Source organism: Sapajus apella, unplaced genomic scaffold, assembly GCF_009761245.1.
Source record: "Sapajus apella isolate SASKATOON/1434 unplaced genomic scaffold, GSC_monkey_1.0 scaffold8, whole genome shotgun sequence".
NCBI classification, from domain to species: domain Eukaryota; kingdom Metazoa; phylum Chordata; class Mammalia; order Primates; family Cebidae; genus Sapajus; species Sapajus apella.
In genome coordinates, this window is record NW_022436948.1 from 21,756,048 (window position 1) to 21,771,692 (window position 15,645).

At 34.4% G+C, this 15,645-nt stretch overlaps 1 pseudogene; it reads right to left on the reverse strand.

The window, feature by feature from the left end:
• Window positions 1-515: 515 nt before the first annotated feature.
• LOC116550632 lies at window positions 516-15,258 on the reverse strand (annotated as a pseudogene).
• Between the last annotated feature and the right edge of the window lie 387 nt (window positions 15,259-15,645).

Here is a 15,645-nt window from a genome sequence, read left to right on the forward strand (position 1 = left end):
AGATGCCAGATGTAAATTTACATCAGCATCTAGAATCAACACAGCTATGAAGATTGTCAGTGAGCAAGACCTGTCAACACTGTGCCCACTTTATCACCTTTCTTTGCATGTCCATATATCTTCTTGTTATATCTGGGCAAATATTTTTGCTTTCCTATTTTCTGCTATCTTTATGCATGTACAAATTGAAACCTTGACTGACTGAGGCAGTTTGGACAATACACCAGTGAACTGGTAATGTTCAAAAGATGCGACTAGGGAGATAATTTGGTTTCAGAATCAGCACTTTCCTCTGTCAAGGAAAACATGTACATCTGCTTTTTGTTAAAAACTCATGTTGAGTTTATTATCACTTTCCATTGCTTTTTGCCCTAGAATCCTTTTTAAATTGATTTTGCATAATGATATATTATTTATTTATTATAACTTTTATCTAATTATAATTTCCATCTGAGATATATTTTTGAGTACAACACAATGAACCCAACACAATTGATTAAATGACAAATATCTCACTACACTTTTAAAAGCCATCTGTATTAAAACAGGAAAAACATTATGTTAAACAAAAACTTTTTCTTCATAGCTCCTTTTTGAACTATACATAAATTTTCATTCAATTTTGAGAAAAGTACAGGAGATATTTTGGTGGAATCTCATGAATAATAGATGTCCCAAGTATAACATTATGAATTAGAGATGAATGTCTATTCTGAATTTTTATGTGCATTTCTATTTGTCTATCATGGTATGAGTCCCAAAATTTTTAAGTTAGTCTAGCTTTATAAAGAGTTTTAATATCTGGAATTGCAAGACCATTCCCCATATTAACTTACTATAGGACAGATGCTAATTATTTGAATGAAATTTATGTAACTTTGTCAATTCAGGCCAAAATAATTTTGTATTTTGATAGTGAGTTTATTGTACTTATATATCAATTTGTGAGACTAAACATATTTGAAAGATTTATGCTTACCTTAAGGGGCATTCCCTATCTCCTCATTCAGTTAGTTTAACTTTTGACTATAATTAGAATTTTACATGTTTTTACAAACTCTGCACAGGTTTTTGGGATATTTATACATAGTTTTTTAAGATGAATAAAATTGAATCATTGTGTTTTTTAATATTGATTTATTTTAAATCATATTTAGTGGCATAAGCAAACTTCTACCTATATGCTACACAAAATTATATGTAACAAAAGTCATATTTGAATTAATTCCTTTTTAAAACAGATTTTAAGTTATTTTATTACTTTTTCACTAATACTGGGTGTATTAGTCTATTCTCATGCGACTAATAAAGACATATTGAAGACTGGGTAATTTATAAAGAAAAGAGGTTTAATTGACTGACAGTTCTGCATTGCTGGGGAGGTCTCAGGAAACAAAATCACGGTAGAAGGCAACTCTTCACAGGGTGGCAGGATAGAGAATGAGTGCTGAGCGGAGGAAGCCCCTTATAAGACCATCAGACCTCCTGAGAACTCATTCACTATCACAAGAACTGTACGGGGAAACTGCCCTCATATTCAATTATTTTACCTGGCCCCACCCCTGGCACATGGGGATTATTACAATTCAAAGTAAGATGTAGGAGAGGACACAAAGCTAAACTGTATCACTGAGAATTACACACTGTACCCTATCATTTAAGGCAAGTTACATGTGTATTAAAATCAAAGCAGAAGACTGGGAAGTTATATGTTACTCATCAACAAGCAACCATAAAAAAGAAGATAACTTTGAACTTCCCTTGAAACTCTTCTCCACTATAAATTGCACAAATTTCCAATATGTTATAAACAAAAGTTTCAATATATTTTATATGATAAACACAAATATCTGATTTTATTCAGTATGAAAAAAGTATAGAAGTGATATTAGTAGAAATATATAGATAAAATATTTAGCAACTAAAAAGGGTATGCTAACAATTTTTCTTCAATAAACCAATTGCTAAGTAAGAAAATTATTTTCTTCAAACAATATTTTGAGAGGAAAATAATGTTGGTTTCACTTCAAGGATATGACATGTTTCTAAATTTTTCTCTTAAAATTGTATGAACTTATTGAGGGAAAGCATCACATACTATTCAGCTTTGTATTTCCAAAATAACAAGACTAGGCACGTATCTGTTCAACAGTGTTTGAAAGAATTGATGATGTGCTTCTCTTCATTTTCATTTCTCCTATTATACCATATTTGAATGAGATAATTCATCCTTCAGATTTCTTTGAATGGTAAGACCATGTTTCTACATTGCAAAATTAATGTTTTATGGTGATAGTATTTTGAAATTTGTGAGAGTTGTAAAAGTTAACTTATTGGCTGTTTTAAAGGAATATTATAACAAAAAATTTTGTCTCCTACTTTCTTCCAACTAAAAACAACAAGCTTATACTTAAAATTACACAACACTAAAATCACGAGAGCTAAACATTAACAACTATTTATAGGAAAAATTATGACAGGTCCTTTAAATATATGATCTAGTTTTATTATGCTCATTTTATAAACGAAAAACACAAAATTTAACAAAATTTTAAAAATAATAAAATTTGCTAATTGCTGCTCAGTAAGGGAAATAAACTGAATTTGAACTTAGTCTTTGGTGATTCCATTCTTTATTGTATCATCCCTCTGTAATGTCGTCTCCTTAATTATGTCGAAAGAGGTGTGATAAGACCACCTTCCAGAAACTTTATGACACTTTCTCAAATAATGAGTTTTTATGTAGGTAACCATCCTTTACAGTTTGTGCTATACATAGCCTCATTGCCATTTACTGATTTTGCCTAGCAGTCCATAGCAGGAAGGAAAAGAGGCATAGAGGGTAGGCTTACCAAAAGAAGAGCCCTTCATCACAATTATATAAAACTTATACAATGGGATGTTAAATGTATTCTTTGACCTCATTTGAAATTTGTTTTGTATCTTAAAAAGGCAGAGTAGCTTCAGCTAAATGGAATTTATCTTACTCATTTCTGCTATGAGTGCATATTTGTATAAACAGATTTTCTCGCTTCCCACCAGAATTTTGAAAGATTATTATTTGGGGTATTCCCAAATTTTTCCTGTTAACATGAGAAATAAGTAGAGGATATATACACGGTTATCTTCTGCAATGAATGTTCACATGTGCATGATTGTATATGTGCATATATATTGAAATAAGATTTATTTTTCCCAGTAAAAGCAACAGAAGAATTCCAGAAACCTTGATGTTATCAACAATTTATTATAAATAAATGTATCAAATCTAGTTCATCACAAGAAGTCTGTTTATTAGAATTTAGGATGCTCTTATAGCTGTCAATGAACACATATCTATGGAAAAACAACTTTTATGTGTGAGTTGGGCACTGCAAAGAAAATTGCAAAATGAGTGCACAAAGATCAAGCCTAACATTATCTTTCCTAATGAAACCCATTTTTCCAAACCTCCCCATACTTCTTTTTCAGCACCGTGAGTAATTACCTTACAAATACCTCTGCTTTCAATGTCGTTAAGGTTCACATGTTAGCTGTCCTCATGGATTAGTTCTCCTAAGTGTTATTCTCTCATTAAATTGATTGTTTTAAATTTCCTTTAGAGTTTCTCAAAATCGAAAATGCTTAAGTTCAACCATGTGCTACCGAAAAGAATTTCTGGAAAACGATGCCCAGTCATGGACATGAACTCCTTGTTAAGTAACAGTAAATTACATATGTGAGTACCTTTGTGGTTGATGAGTCTTTATCTGGAGATTTGAGAAAGCTTATAAGTTTGGCCTGAACTTGATTATATTTACTCAGTACCACCTCAATAAGGTTACAAATTATGTATATATACATATACATGTACATATACATGTTGTATTGGATCGAGCGTAGAAAATTAGCACCAAGAAAAAAGTATGCCAGATTGCAGGGTCATTTATTATGCCAGCGACCACAGAGGACTCACGTCTCTCCAACCTGTGGCATCAAAAGGAGGATGTCAAGACTTTTTATACCCGAAAAACCACCCTGGGAGTGGGGGTGAGGAGTGGGGATGGGGATGAAAAGGTTTCAGACATTCCAAGGGCCAGGGGATTCTGTAATTCACCTCCTGGGTGGAGATGAGGGTGGGAGTCTACGGACATTCCAAGGGCCAGGGGACTTTTGTCATTCTGTTTGTTACTTCAGTGGTTTACAGAAGTCAAGCATTTGTTTACACACAGATCTTAGTTATCCTGGGCTGCTTATTTTAGTTATTACCGGTAAGCAAAGGCTAGCAATTCTGGCACAATATCACATACATATACATATATATAAGGTAGCAAATAAGTCCATTGACATTGATATGCCTATTTGCCTCATCTTAACATATCTACAGCATCTTTGTCTGAACGTTCTGTACATATTGAGTCTAAGCATGTCAATGGCACAAGCTAGTCATAAAATAATTGTATTAATATCTTACCTTTTCCCAAAATCTGTGATTCCAGTGTAGGATCAATTAATTGTCCAAAGGAATAATTGCTGAATTGGATATATATATATATATATATATATATATATATATATATACATACACACACGCGCGCACACACACACACATATATATGTCTATATATATGATTATTTATATAGATATGATTACTCATATATATATATAGCAATTGCTGAATTATATATATATAGGATTATTCATATATGTATTATATATACAGACACACCACACACACACACACACACACACACACACACACACACACACACATATATATATATACATACATGGCAATTATTCCTTAGAAAAATTAATTGATCCTACACTGGAACCACAGATTTTAGGAAAAGGTAAGATATTGATACAATTATTTTATGTGTACATATATATGTAGTTTTTTTTATATGTACATATGTATGTAGTTTTTTTTTTTTCTTTTTTCAACACCTCTCTAAGCTTCCACCCTTCTTCTGCTGCCCTTTTTCTATAACAGACAAGATATGGGGAAAAAAATTCTGACCAAGGAGAGAATGAGAGTGGAAACAGAAAACTTAGGTTCTGATGTGAGTGTCATGCTCTCATTCTTCTCCTTTCAGACCAGAATCCCAAAGGTAGACAATAGGCTTTCCAGAAAATACAGTATCCACGAAAGTCACATAGATAGTAGAAGACAAGTTAATATTTACTACAGAAAAATTAAAATTACTCTTCCCTTCTTCAGGTCTTCCCCTTTTCTGCTGGTTGGAATGGTTTCTGATGGGTGAAACTCACGCAGCCAACTTTAGCTCTGAGATGACGCATTAATGGTGAGAATGAGGGTAGAAGAAGAAACAGAAGGGCCCTGGCTTCGGGGGACTTGAAGCTGTCTTCAAGCTGTCTTGAATCTGTCCTCCCAATCTGGACTAGATTTCATTTGTAAACGCAAGGCAGAAATGTTCTTTAATCTTGTTAAAGACGTATTATTTAGATGTTCTATCCACACAGAATATGTTGGATATCTCATACACAAAAATTTAAAACAGTGGTAGAGGGAGAAACTAGAGAGAACCTTCTGAAGGGTGTTTTTTTTTTGTTTTTTGTTTTTTTTTTCACATAAATGGATCAGAGAAGCTGTATCTGATATATTAATAGTGTCAATCAAAGGCCCAGGAAAATGACACTAAGAAAAGCCCAGCACCTGCCACACTGGAGTAACAAGAGACCAAACACATCCTCACACATCCCTCTACTGGTGACATTCAATAATAGCAGGGAGATTTCTTTTCAGGTGGGGAAGTGGGGTGGAAACACATTAAGGTCTTTGGTCTTATAATTCTCAAGTAAGGACTAATAAGGTAGTTAAATTTGGACATTGTTACATGCCATTGGATGGTAATTTTTTTCTTTTTTGTAAAATGTAACACATCGGGAAATAAACTTCAAAACCCTGCATCTTGGCCTTGGTTCCTGCAAAGCAGAGCCTAAGGCAAAATTTTATTTTGGGAAGTAGAATCACTGAAAAGGAAGAGAGAAAAGGCAGAGTGAGAACTACAGGCTTTTACATATATTTTAAAGTCAACATGATTTTTGATTTAGATCATCAGCCTGAAAGACATTCATTCACATCACAAGTGGAAGCAGAAAGGCGAAGCCTGGAAGACATTTTCTAGTGGGAAAAAAGATAAAAATGAAACAAGGTGTGTATTACATGCCATAATTTTTCAGTTTATTTGATCCCTATAAGGTGCTGTGGTTTGGATATTTGTCTCTTCTGAAGCTGATTGCAATTTGATCCCCAATATAGCATTAATGAGAGATGGGGTTTATAAGAGCTGATTGAGTCATGAAGGCTCTGCCCTCATGAACAGATTAATAAATTTCTGAGTTGTTAGAGTAATGGAATCCTTAATTAATGGGGCATCACAGGAACGGGACTGGTGGCTTTACAGAAAGAGGAAGAGAAACCTGAGTTAGCTTGCTCAGCTGTGTCGTCCATGGTGCCCTGCACTGACTTGGGACTCTGCCAAGCCCCCACCACCAAGTAGCTTCTCACTCCATCAGGCCCCTGAACCTTGGACTGACTTCTCAGCCTTCATAACTGAAGGAAATATATTAATTTGCTTTATATATTACCCAGTTTCAGGTATTCTGTCACAAACAACATAAATGAAATAAAACATGAAGAGCAGAAGGAGAATATTTTGTTGATATAGTTTATAAATTAAATAGTAACAAGTCTTAATCTTATTAATGTATAAAATTAACTTTGTCATCCAAAACAGATAACTTTAAGCCAAATTTTAAGTGCCAAAGTGTTCAAGGAATGTAATGCTAGGTTTATGTGTCAGCTGTTTCCTTACCAGAAACAACCAATTAAGGACGAAAGTTTTACATATATTTATATATATACCATATATATCATATAAATCCCTCTACACTAACTCAGTAAGTTCTATGTTGAATCTTATAAAAGAAGAAATGTGTATCCATGCCTCCAAGGAGAATGAAAATGCTATGATAATTTTTATCTTGCTTATTATGGGCCCTACCTTCTATAAAGCTTTCCTTGTTTCCATTTCTTTGATTTTTTAAATCATAATCATTTGATTTCTACTTTCTATATAGCAAAATTAAGGAAACTATATTTATATTTTGCTAAGTGCATGATCAGTTCAGCTAAAACTAGAGAAATTATTGAGAAATCTACTATTTCTAACTTGAACCAGCATGCTTATCTTCTAAAGTGTATATATAAGGTACATGTGTAGGCTTTGGTTAGGTAATATGGCTATGTTAAATTACGTTCCAAGGACATAATAAGGCCTAGATATGAGTTGCAGCGTAGCTTCTAATATAACCAAAGCCTAGTTCTAAGTGTTACACCAGTTCCTGGGTGTAGGGAATGCCTTCCTCTTTCTCATCTTCATATTTAAAAGTTGTTCTGACTTGAAATAATGTTTTTAGACTTATAATTAGCTCAGAACTTTGAATCTCTGACTCTATTGAATTTTAGTATCTAATATTCTAAAATAAAAGTGAGATGACAGTGAGGGCTTGCATTAATTTGGATCTGAATTATTATATATTTATGATATATTTATGGTATCATAAAACTAAAAAAACTAATCATAAAAAATATGTTATTTTAAATAACTTTATTTTTTTCTGGCAGGAGCTTTGAGTACCCTGAGCAAATATGTCTACCTACTGTTCAGATCCTGGAAGAATTTGTCACCTAATTGTCACAGGTTCACCACCTGAGTTTGGCATTTGTTACCCAAGCTTAATGCTGTTATTATATATTAGGATAATTTTTTCCCTATAGTTTAACTATGCTTAACTGCTGAAATGGTTTGGCTGTGTCCCCACCCAAATCTCATCTTGAATTATAGGGCCCATAAATCCCATGTGTTGTGAGAAGGACCCGGTGAGAGGTAATTGATTTATGGGGATAGTTGCCTCCAAACTGTTCTTGTGGTAGTGAACAAGTCTCACAAGATCTGATGGTTTTATAAAGCATTTCCCTTTTCACCTGGATCTAATTATCTCTTGCCTGCCACTATGTAAGACATGCCTTTATCCTTTTGCCGGATTTAGAGGCCTCCCCAGCCACATGAAACTGTGAGTCCGTTAAACCTCTCTTTATTTGTAAATTACTCAGTCTCAGATATATCTTTATAAGCAGCATAAAAATGGACTAATACAACTCCTGAAATTTGGTGTTATCTGTAGGCAGTTTGGTAGGCAGATGAGCAAACCTGCCCTATTTCCTCTTATTAAGTGTTTCATTTTTCCAGGTTTTCTGGCTATTGATGATAAAACACTCCCCAAAATTTAATGGTTCTTGTCAAATTCATATTTGATGCATTATATTTAATGAAATAAAACTCATAAATAGCCTAGTAAATAAAATGAAAGCAATCACAAAACTTAGAAAGACCATTATTCATGGGTTAATAAATGATTGTTGCTTAGCACCTGAAGGATCAAGATTCCACAATGTATGTGAATTTTTTCAAATATTTCTATTCTAATCATGGAATACTATATTTATATTCTCTCCATCAAATCAAAATTCGCAAGAAAAGGTAAAACATTAATTTGTTCAATGTGATTTGGCAAGGCACATGCTTCTTTTCTAGATCTAACTTCTAAAAATTTTGCTTTTGTACCCTTCACATTTTCAATGAGTTAACCTGAATTAATGAATACTTCTGTCTTTATATACCCTATTGCAGATAAACATATAAGACTAATGTGTGTGGGTTTATCACTCTTCATAAAAAAATCAATTTCCAGAATACAAAGTCTTGTGAGTTAAAATGAAGAAATTGTATATGTCAAATACAAACACACACACACACACGCACACACACACTGATATATGGAAAAAGCATTAAAATGCTAGTGAATAAACCATAATAAAACAACTTCCAAAGTTGATAGTCAACTATACAATTTATTACGTAGATTTGAAAAGATTATTTACATTTTTCTTCAAAATGTTTATCCGATGTAAGATGTAATAACAAAATTACTCCTAGAACTACACAGTTGTACAGTTGTTGTCAGAAAATTTTATATTATGTGCAAAAGGCTTATCAAAATTTAATTTATGATGAAATTTGATATATAAATATATGTATAATTAAAACCTTCAGCATATAACAATTTTTAATCCAATATCTAAAATTTTATATATAAATATATGTATAATTAAAACCTCCAGCATATAACAATTTTTAATCCAATATCTACTTTATTTATAATCTACTATATACTTAAGTGACATTATTGGCAAGTAATTAGGTATAGAGCATTAAGTGTGGGATTGGGTTAGAAAGCTTCATTTGATTCTTGTCTATATAACTCATTTCTTGTGAAAATTTGAGTGAATTTCTTATCTGTGACTCCCTGTGCATAGCAGATGTAATGTAGTACCCAGACTGCATTACTTGGAATTGTGTCTGCATTACTTGGAATTGCAAATTTACTTGCCCCAGCTTAGGTTTACTAAATTACATTCTCTGAGGTCCTGCAATCCATGTTGTCAATCACCCGTAAGGGGATTCTAATGCAAGCTTAAGTTTTAGAATGACTTGTATAGTGGGCTTTTTTATGTCCTCCCCAAATCCCTTATTCACAATCTGCACATTCAACTCCTCAGTTTTCAGACCTACAGCTGCCAAAGATGCTTAGCTGTAGAATTCTCTGGGATTCACCCTTAGCTACAGCCTTGCTCAGAAGGTAGATAAAACTGCAGCTAGAAGCTGTAGAGAGGCAACAGGTGATAATTTTGTCTGTCATTCTATATCAGTGGCCTGACAATCCAGAGAGAAAGAGTATTATTTTTTAATTGGGGATTGAAATATGAATTAACACTTTTGACTGGAAACTTTTCATTCCTAAATCAAGAATAGGGCTTGCCACTTAACTTGAGTAGATAACACTTAATACACTTAACATGTATTATTTTGCTACACAACTAGTGTTAATGCTGGAAGAAGAGCTGAATAGGGGAGCAGGAATATTCTTTCTCGGTATGTGATAGATGGTGATGTAAGCTAGATGCTCTATAGTCTCTGTAATGGCACCTGTACAAAGCTGACACTTTCATGAACTTTTTGAGATACTCTTCAGAGATTTTTATGCTGTCTCTTCCCCATCACAATTCCTGTGATGTGATCAATGAATGTTTCACCCATTCCTGGCATTACCGTAATCCCCTACTTACAGACTCCCACTGTTGTAGTATCTTGCCTTTCCCTGTGGTTCTCTTAGACTCACTTTCAAATGGCCCTGAGCTGACTCTCTATCCCTTATGGGTCAACTATGTCCCCGAACCCTCAACAGGGCAGATTGAACTCAAAGCAACTATTACCTTAGAGAGGACATTCTGTGATATTCTCCAAAGGCAAAGCATATACTCCAAACTCTTAGTGATTTCATGAATGCAATTTCAATAGCCTTGAGACAGCCTGGATGGCAAAAACCTTATACCACATTGAAGCCAACTGCTCTCCCCAAAACGTTCCTTAATGTCGCTTTGCAAACTAGAATAATTTGCTTTGTGTGAATTTCAGCCATCGGATTGATGGTCAATAGCCTACATTTCTAAATTATAAAATACCAGCTGTGACATCTGATAATGTGATTTTAAGGTAATGTGTGTATATATATACGTGTGTGTGTGTGTGTGTGTGTGTGTGAATATATATAGATTTCTAAATGTAATATTTATTGTGAAATCTTCATTTCATATTCTTATTTTTTAACATATCTTCATGTTTACTGAGTGATGCACTAAAGATAGAAACTATTCTTTTACTATGCTATCCATTTTTAAAATATTATACTTTTTAAAATTCAAGACATAAATGTTCACAATTCTTATTAGTTATGAGTTTGCATTATTCTTTTAAAAAATCGCTGTATTCATTAGAATCTCAATGAATCTTCATCACTCTTTGAGTCTTTAATATATCAGCAGAAAAGATATTTAAGCCTTTATCTGATCTGCCAGACGTGATAGACAGCTGCTTTATAAATCTTACATAGATCAATAAGAAGGAATTATGAAGTTTTTTTCCCTGCAAGAAGCAAAACCAGACGACATTTTCTTAAAGTGACATTATAATACTGAATAACTATAAAGAAAAAGACATAGTGTTAAAATTACATTTTTAGCATTTAATGGAAGCTGATTAATCACAAGCAGTTAGAAGCAGCTTCATAAACTTCAGTAATTTAACGATCAGGCAAAATTGCATTCCTTTTGAAATATTTTTAGAACAAAAATGAGTTGAGATGTATTACAGAAAAATGATGGAGAACTTTCTAAGATGAAGAAATGGCCCACTTCTCAAATAATTTAACATCATTTACTAATTGATTCATTAAAAATTCACTCATAAGATAGCTGTCATATAACAATATTTTTTAAAAATGACAATATACTTGACAATATCCAAGTGCTGTTTTTGTAAATAAGTTGCTGTAATCATTTTTATTTTTATATTTGATATCTTAGTAGTTATTATGTTGGTAACATTGATAAAAAGTTTGGCAAATGCCATGTATTTAAAAAAATCATGTTTTAATGTATTTTCTGTATATTATGTATTTAAAATAAATTTTGACATGCTTGAAAATATTTTGAAATGTATTTATTTTTCCACTGCCATTTTTGCCACACACACACATATATATGTGTATATATATATATATATATATATATACCTATTTTATTTGGTGAGCAGAGTACTTGTAATAGCAAGGAATACCTTCACAGAAATTATTTACTCTTTAATTCTCCACTGTTCAATCCTTACTGTTGCACTGTAACAACGAGTATCATCAGGGAAGAAGACTTAATCTGTGTGTAACAGTGAGATGAGAGATTAGCATCAAATTCATCCCTCAATCCACTAAAATTAGGGCTTTATTCAGCATGAAAGAAATGTTACCATGTGTAGGATAACAATAAGTAGAGAGGGGTAAGGAGAGGAATTGGTGAATAGGAAGCAGGTAGTTGGTCAGGCAATCATCATGGGCAAGAGGTTTGGCATCTCATTGTCAAGAAGCAGTGATCTCGTAAGTTTCAGTTCCTTGATACTGCCTGCAAGGTCTGATGGTTGGTTTCCTGAGGTAGGAATTCAGATAATACAAAGGAAACTTTCTCAAATTTTAAGACTGACAGAGTTAATTTCTATATTTCTTTAGAAGAAACTGTGAACATTAGGTATATGAGACAACTCGGCTGGTTTCAGTCCTTCCACTTTCTAATTACTGATTATTCAGTCATGGGAATCTGGCCATTAATTTTTTTTTTTTTCGGCTGTTTTATGCCACGGGGGCGTGTTTTGGGCAACTCCATACCATGAATGACCACTTGACCACCCAAGAATTAAAGATTAATTTAATATCATAGTTTCTTTTCTGAAACACAATTTTTTTCTAGTTCCCTGTTTTTCTCAAGGACAAATTGTAGCAGGACTAACCTAAGTGTAAAACAGGCTTCAGTCTCACTAGGCCAGGCCGAATTGCTTACACAAAGTATAGCAGGAACCATTGTCCATGCAGGCTCTTCTAAATTGGCTTTGATGAAACGTCTCACAAGGAATTTCAGACTTGACTTCTAAAGGCCTCTAGAGCCCAGCCAAGGATCCATCAGCACCTATAGATTATCTGCCTGAATTACATGAACTTCTTTTTTCTTGAGGCCTTGAAACAACTTGAGGCTCCTAAGCCTGTCGGAAAGTGATAATGTCTACTTATCACAGGCCAGGATCTCCACAAACAAACTGCATAGACAAGATACAAGGCTGTTCCTCCTTAGGCATTTTCATTGGCTCTATAAAATATATCTTAATTTTTCAAAGCAGTATTCTCATACCTGAAAATATGCCATTTCAGCCAAAGTCCTGGAAAATAAACAGTTCCTCTATCTGTGTCTTGTTATAAAAGTAAACAGATCTTCACTGACAAAAATCTTAGCACAGTCATAGTTAAAGAAACAGCTGACAAGGAAATTTGGCTATTCTTAGGCATATAGTTATTTAATAAAATTATAATCATTACTGCCAGTATATATGAGACAGGTTAGAATTTTAGAAATCTCATATAATTTTGGAATATATATTAACATTTATGTAAATATAACAAATAAATTTTAACATGTTATGTTTGACAATTTTTTTATATTAAATAAGCATAATATGTCTCTCTTGGACTTCAGGGGACCCAACATCTAAAAAAATTTAGGTTGAGGAAAAAATACTAAAATTAGAACTTGAAAGTTTGCTTTTGGAAAGTTTGTCAATGTTTTTCAAATATCACACTTGATATCACAAAACAGGATCACAGATCACTATAAAATAGTCTTTCATTTGATCAAAAAGATAATTTAAATATTTTTTTTAAATGAAAATCTTTCTGTCTGATAAAATACAGTTTCTCAAACAATATGACTTAGTAAAGACAGCTTGGTCTAGGCATGGTGGCTCACACATGTAATCCCAGCACTTTGGGAGGTTGAGGTGGGCAGATCAGAAGGTCAAGAGTTCGAGACCAGCCTGGCCAACATGGTGAAACCCTATCTCTACTAAAGATACAAAAATTAGCTTGGCATGGTGGCTGGTGCCTATAATCCCAGCTACTCGGGTGGCTGAGGCAGGAGAATCATTGGAACCTGGAAAGCAGACGTTGCAGTGAGCCCAGACTGTGCCATTGCACTCCAGCCTGGGTGGCAGGGTGAGACTCTGTCTCAAAAAAAAAAAACAAAAAACAAACAAACAAAAAAACGATATCAACTAAGTCTGTAACATTCTTCTTTTGATTTTGCAGTTTATTTAAAAGGTAAATAGAATTTTCAAAATTATTTTAATTAATATTATATAAAAATTTTTATTTACAAAATTTTACCTTTGTAAGTCTTATTAATGTTAAAGTTAATTTTAATAAAACTTCATAAACAAAGTTATTTAATTTTAATTAGTTTGACCATAAGGTAAAATTTTTGAAAAGCATTTATAATTTTTAAGAAAACTCTATTTTTTTCTGACACAGGGTCCCAGATGCTGGCCTTGCATTAATGTGCTTTTGATATCAATGTTTATCTCACAGAAAAACTGAATTAATTTTATTCCTCAAAATCAGACCTTAAAATCTCACATCCCCACCTCTTCTGAAATAGTGCTTGGGCCTAGAGGAGTTGAATAGCTTTCTTTCTGGCCCCCTGCTGCACAAAAGCGGTTCATTTTGATTATTGCCTTCTTCCAGGCCTGCAGATGAGGCTTTGACTGATGTCAATGTCTAAGAATTAGCAAGATTTGGTAACATTTTAGACCCAGGAGTAAAACTCTGTGATTTAACAAATCTCTCTCTACTTACACAAATTTGATATAGATGAATTTGGGGGAAACTCCAGGATCCCCAATACAGTTTTAGAGAAAATCTCATTAATGCCAACCCACTCTTTGCTGAAGGTTTTGGTATTCACTTGGAAATATCAAAATAAGCACTGCTGCAGAGTTCTGACCTCAGTAATCCTGAGGTAACAAAAGATAATTAGGGCGAGTTCTATTTTCACCTGTCATGAGGTTGTGCTGAAAGTGTTTCCAGGTCAAACTCGACCCTCTTTTCCCGCGTCCAGGGAACATTGCTCCATGTGTGGTGAGAGGGGCCTCTCAATGCATTCTTCATAGTCAATAGCATAAAGGCCTGGGCTCGTGGGAATACCTCCAGGCAATACATAATGAGCAACGCTCCCACTGGTTGGTTGGGCAATGGATAACCAATTTCCGTGTGCAGCTCCAAGTACCTCGCTTCGCTAATAGTGATCTCTAAAATTTCGTAGTGAACATCGTTCCAGTTCATTTTCTGCACTCGTGTCGTAACGATCTGTCTCTCAGGCTTCTCAGAGTTGAAGTACTCCTGAAGTCGCTTGCCAAGGGGTACCTGGGAGCTGATCTCAGCATAATGGTGATGGATAGCCCCTTTCCAACTGGTGTTATAACCAATTCCCAAAGTGGCCCGTTTATTAAAAAGAGGGAGCCTTGAAAAGTCTGTCCACCTCTGAAAAAGTTCCCATTTAAACTCTACCGATTCCAAAACCTGTACAATATTCTGCATTATGTCTCTCTTCTGTGCTTCTTCAGAAGACTCTTGTTTAATTTTTAACGTTCCCTTTGGGACAGATATTTCATCCAGTTTCTCATCCGTTGGATAGCGATGGAGATCCTGCTTGCGGGTTCCCAGTGCTCCGGTGAATAGTCCTCCATAGAGCTGCCATGTGACTCCAGCTCCTGAAACAAATTACTGCTGTTAACAGGTACAGGCTGGCAGGACTGAGCATCCCAACCTTCCTGACCAAGCACCTGTTCAACTGTTCAAATGTGTAACTGCTCTTTTCTTTTCCCAACGCCTTGTTCTTTCACTGATTCTAACAACTGCAAAGGGTCAAAGTAAGTGAATCTGGTATTGGGCTGTATAAGCAGAGGAACCACACGTAACCTATGAAGGCGGCTCTTCCTCACTCTTCAGCACCAGTGAGGACACAGCTGGAGCACAGCATTCAGTTCTGGGCAGGGAACCAGCTTGATGCGCTCCCAGCGCTTGGGACAAGGTCAGCTCCTAGACCAGCTCTGCCAGGGCCCTGGACACGCGCTCCTATATGACTGGCC